A 6,136-nucleotide genomic window follows, 5' to 3' on the forward strand; every position below is an offset into this window, starting at 1 on the left:
CTTTGTTGCCATTATGACATTCATTTATGGCACCAGACATGTGTGACAGTGAGAGACGACGGTCTCGTTCTTTACGATACGTACGTAGGTTGTTGGCATTGTGGTCGCACATGGCACATTAGGCGCCATTGTTTCAGACGTATGAGACAACATCAGAGATGTATACGTGATGCAGATACGGCTTTGACATATGTTAGAGAAGCAGTTCTAGCGACAGTCTATGTCAATGACGGTGATGTCATGCTTTCCTTGAGTGTACCTCTTGCAGATTTGTATAAGGATAGCACACTTTCTCCACAGTGTTTACTAGATAGAAATGTTGCTTTCCACATCACACCACATCATGATGGGTTTAACACCTTCTCTAGTGGGAGTTTTGGTTATGTGCACTTGGCTGATGGTTCAATGTTTGGCAAAGAGGGTGCAAGAGACATTGTTTTGTCATTGCCTAGTGGTGGGTCATACATGCTATCTCATGTGTGGTATGTTCCTCAGCTAAGACTAGATTGATGTTAGTGAGACAGCTAGAAGATTTTGGTTGTTAGATACCTCTTAGAGAGGAGTCGTTGTAGATGCATTGTGGTTCATTAGTGATTGCCAGAGGAGCCCGCAACAACCTAGTATATCCTATGCATGTGTCAGGTTCAAGATGGTGTGGTCTTGATTTCATTGCTAGCATGCTTTGAGCAAGAGATGAGACGTGTCTCCTTCGCAGGTGAGCTCCACCATGATCACGAAACATAGCATTTAGTTGTGCAGGGTGTGCCAGTAGACTTTGTAGAGACAGAGGTAGAGTGGTAGTGCTCTAGTGAGACATAGTAGGTATTGTCAGAGTTTGTGCAGGTAGAAGTAGAGCAGGGTTGCTCCCTAGAGACACAAACAGATATGATAGACATTGAGTTCTTTGATATGCTCATGTTAGAGGCTGATGAGTTGGTGCCAGGACACACGGTTCCGCCTATATGGATGAGAGGGACGTAGTTATCCCAGTGTCGGTGTTGACACATCCATGCACGATGGGTAGTCCTGATGATGCAATGATTGCAAATAGCATAGGGGAGGCAAGTAAAGCCAAGTTTGCACAGATTTTGTCAATGTTTGGGCAACTGCAGTGGGAGCATTTGCAGTAGGGGTTGTCAGTTGTGCGATGACTGACACTAGCATGATGCATAGTGGAGTTTTGTAGACCATACAGAGTTGTCTGCGGGATTTACATGCTGGCTCTAGCATGGGTAGGCACGCTTGCCTACCACCAAAGCCGATATGGCTGCGTGTAGATCAACTGAGTGAGCCAGTGGACATATGTTGAGAGAGTCTCTCACTTATTTTCTTATACATACTAGTAGTTTATCTAGTAGGTCTCATCTATCGGTGCATTGCCTTTAAGTGGGAGTTTGTTGGGGTAAAGACGCTGCGCCTTTGTCCAAGGCCGTGGACGTCCGGTGTTCGGCCGCCTGCCCACTGTGTATACATAAGAATAAGGAGCTCCTCACTCGTTACTTCTTGAGGTTGCTCCACCCACACACTCTTGTGCTTCTCCCCTTCCTCGTACGCACCGCATTTGCATGCATCTGTGCTCACACACACACTCACATATATGCCTATAAAAGGCCCTTATACAAGCATTGTAACGAGTTTGTCGATTGAGAAAAATAGATTGCTATTAGCTCGAGCTATTGCAATCTCATTGCTATTTTCTCTCTCACTCTTTCCATTATCTTGTCATCCTAGTTATCCCATTAGTGGCACATACACTAGGGATTATGCGATGTGTTAGGCAACACAAATCACTTATGATGTGATTATCATATCTAAAGTACTAGCTAATCCCATTATTTGGTATCATTTACTAGTGGAATCTGCTTTCTACGAGGCAATGCATGTGTATCATGCTTAGTCAAAAGAAAACAGCTATTGCCACCTCCACATGTGAAGCTAAATATTTTTCCATCTTCACCACCATTGTGTAGCCAATATGGTTATGAAGGTTGATGATGAATCTACACATTGCATCCAAGGATCCAATTACCATATACATTCATAGTCAAAGTTCCATTTCCATTCAAAAGAATCAAGTCTTTCTTGCTTGCACAAGTCATCTTGGGATCCATTATCACAATGTCCATGAATGGCTACAAGTGAAAGAGATCCAACTTTCATATTTTTCTACAATAGATAATATGGTAGATATATTCACCACGTCTCTACCACAAGAAAAATTCTCTACATGTTGTAAAGCTATTGGGTTATTACCATGCATAATATAAATTACAGTTCATTGTAAAGGACCTAGACACTACCCTATATGGATAACACCTTCCCTATTCATTGTGCATATAGATTTGGGATTAGAAACTTCCTCAATTGAGGTGAGACCTTCCCACTAGCTTATGCATGTAATACCCCTAAGGGGGGCATGATGAAATGACGTAGACATGCCCCATGCTACACCTCAAGGGGGGAGTGTTGGAAAGAGGCATGTATGTTCCACGTGGGAAACACCCCTTAGGTAGTGCAATGTTCTAGATTTCATAGAATATTCCATCCTTAGCATATTCCACGTGACAAAGGAATATCCACTACTCACAAAATATTCGAATGGCATATCCCAAAGAACTTTCTAGAAACATATGGAAAACTCTAGATATAAAGCCCTTGAGTTTTCTAGATAGTTCTAGCATTCTCTACACTAAATAAGATTCATACATGGCCATATAATATTGCAAATTACAAATATTGCTTCACCTATGTATGCCTATTAAATGCCCACATACAAGCATTGTAATGAGTTTTTTTATTGAGAGTAATACATTGCAAGTAGCCCTAGCTATTATAAGCTCATTGCTATTCTTAATCAAGAGTAAGCTACTATTGGAGTTAAGCCACTTTAAGGTGGTCATCCTCAACTCTTAATTATAAGTGCAACTTATAATTAAGGTGGTCATTCTCAACTCTTAATTATAAGTGCAACTTAGTGATAGATAAACATCACAGGCTGCACTCTCAAAGTGGTTTGTACAATATCCCGTCATAGAAGTGATAGTATTGCATGCGAAGTATATTCTCCAAAGTTTTTATTCATTCAACCCATGCATGACAAGGGTAAAGCTTTTGTAAGTGTGTCAATTGACTTGGCTGATTTGGTTGTATTATCTACGATGAAGAACTTTTTTCCATTATGTAGTCCGTGATGGAGAAATATATGGATTTACATGTCCCAAGACACCATGTCATGATGAACTCATCCGACGATGATGTGAGCTCCTTTGTGGATGGCCGTGTAATTGAGAATTAGAATGCAATGGGAGAGGCCACTACCATGACGTAGCATGAAGATTTCAACATGGTGGGTACCATTAACAAAGGACTAGAGGCAGACAAATAAAGACAAGATGATGCGATTGCTATTGTTGCCCCTTTTGATCCAATTATTGAAGATCCTCCCTCTTCTTTAGATTATGTTAAGTAGTTTTCCCTTTCCACTTGGCAAGTGTGAAGGCATCCTTGCATCTTCCTTGTCTGACCACATGCGAGGCATTGAAGGATCAACTTGTGCCAAATACTCTGATATGTAAACAAATGCCTCTTGAACGATCCACCCTTCGGCCATACAAACGTGAACCAAGAGGTGAATTTGACTGAGAAGGACCGATCGAGGAAGTGCATCTTCAATGGCACACACAGTTTCTGTTGCAAGTGTTTGAGCAGCAGGGATAACATCTATTTCGATTTATTGGAGCTCACAAATCTGCAAGAAAACACACAAGGTACACTAAGTGCTAATTGAAATTATTGTGTACATAAAAAAGGTGTAGTTGAGTGGAGTCTTGTGGTGTACCTTACTAGATCTCCTAGGTTGAAAATAGCATCCCTGACTTTCTTGTCCCGACATATAAACATACTCACCGGCAGAATGAACTACAATGTAAATCAGGGGGAGGGAAAGTGAGTGATAGTCATACACACAAACTATAGATAGAATAGGGAGTATGAAGATTACCTGAAGCATCTTGTGCCAATCATGGGACTTCAACCCATACAATTGAATGCTTCCACCCTTCTTCGCTTTTGTGAAAGCTCCCTTTAGCGACCTCATGTATCATGTTGGTGTGAGAATAGAGGCAATGGTACCCTTCACCTTGTCTAATTATTCTTTGGCTAGCATCCATGGTGCTTTAGGAAGCACAATCTTTCCATTTGGGGCACGACGTGGAGTAGCAGAGGCGGGAAGACATTTTAAAAGCCTCAAATCCTCCCTCGCACCCAAAGAGTCCTTCTTGCCAATAATATGGTCCCATAGTGTTTGGGCTACATTCTTGAATATGTGCATGGGATCAAGAGGTGTTGTATTTTTAAGTCCTTCCAATATGGAAGTCTTAAAAATATGGAATACCTTGACATACCTTTTGGTGGAGGACACGGAGCTGGATTGTTGTTGTGGTGTTCTTCCCAAATGGTTGCCCAATCTGCCATCGTGAGCTTTAGAGGGGTCTTCTCATTTGTTGGAGTCTGGTGCTTGTTATGCCCTTGGGGCAAGAAATGATGGTTGTTTGGATAGATTACCTTGCGCAAGGAATCGGGCCTCTCCGTCACCAACGATGATCCGCAAATAGGACATGCATTATGCCCCAATGTGGACAACCTTGCATACATATCATATTGTTAAAGAGATGAGTGAACTAAAGTGAACTAAAAGGAGAGAGGGAAAGATAGAGAGAGAGATAGAGGAAAGGGGGTTACCAAAAATCTCTCCAAGCCCAGGATAGTCGTGCATAGTCCACATAAGGATTCCCCTCACAATCGCCTCTCTCCCCCCTTTTGCAAGTGAGATATCGACCAACAGAAATGCCTCTCCATAACTTCTCCAACTCCTCGATGAGGGGCTTGAGGTAGACGCCAATATTTGACAATTTGTACTTCCTTGGCACAGGCAAGGAAAGAAGTATATTGCCCTTCTTGGTTGTCTCCCATGGTGGAATATTGTAGTTGATGATCACCACACGCCAATTGCTCCATGAAGTAGACTTAGTGCCGAAGGGGTTGACACCATCACTTGCTAACCCAAGCCTCAAGTGTCTAGGCTCCAACCCAAACTTTGGCCATTGAGTTTTGATGTGCCTCCATGCAGGTGAATCAGCAGGGACACGCATCATTCCCATCATTTGAGCGATGGTTCGTGTGCCACGCGAGAAGCTCCATGGTAGACTTGCTTTTAAGCATATGTTGGATGCAAGGAATTAATGAAAAATGTCTCAATACCTTGCGGAGTAGGTGCGTCCTGCTCACTCCGGTCTTGTATCGTGCCTCCCCGTACACGGGACATCAGGTAGCATGTGCGTGCTCATTGCGGTATAGCATGCAATCGTTCATGCACGCATGGATGCGCTTATACTCCATTCCAAGTGCAATGACATACGATCTTGCTCGTCATCTATCTGGAGGCATGTGGTGAACTTTTGGCAACATTTTTCCCATCAAACTACAACAAGCATGCATATTAGTATAATTGCTAGAACACGACACCATAAAGCGAGTGGAGAGTATATAAAAGCCACATTCCATACTTACAGAAGTAGTGAATCGACACTTGCATTACTCCAGCCGAATCTTGCTTGCAAGTCGAGGACTTCCAACGATGCTCGGAGCATCGAGATCCGTGCACCGTCGTAAAGAGGTGTTTGGGCACTCATCATCAATCTATCCTCCGTTTTGGCAGCTCGTTTAGTGCAAGGCTGACAATCCTCCTTGCACACGTTGCGCTTATGAGCTAGTAACTCATCACACACGTCGAACATGTGCTCATCCTCCGCCTCAAAGTGCGACGAAGACGCCATAGGAACTGCCAAAGTAGAGCCAATGGGAGGATCACCATGTGGTGCACCCAAATCGCCCAGTCGCTCTTGCCTCTGCCGTTTGGCCTTGCGCGCCGGTGCACCACCACCGAACACAGACCAATGGGGCACCTCCTCAAGCGACGGGTGAGTCGCGCTCTCATCTCTCTGGGTGTTTTTTTTAAGGATGCCAAAGCCCTTCGTTCTCCACGTGCTCCAAGGCATTGCGCCTCAAGAGAGGGATTGCCCTTTTGTACTTGGCGCAAGGACAAGGGAGTTTTTCCTTGAGCCAACGATCGCTCTCA

The sequence above is a fragment of the Adiantum capillus-veneris genome, chromosome 3, assembly GCF_014529385.1.
Source record: "Adiantum capillus-veneris isolate H3 chromosome 3, ASM1452938v2, whole genome shotgun sequence".
NCBI classification, from domain to species: Eukaryota; Viridiplantae; Streptophyta; class Polypodiopsida; order Polypodiales; family Pteridaceae; genus Adiantum; species Adiantum capillus-veneris.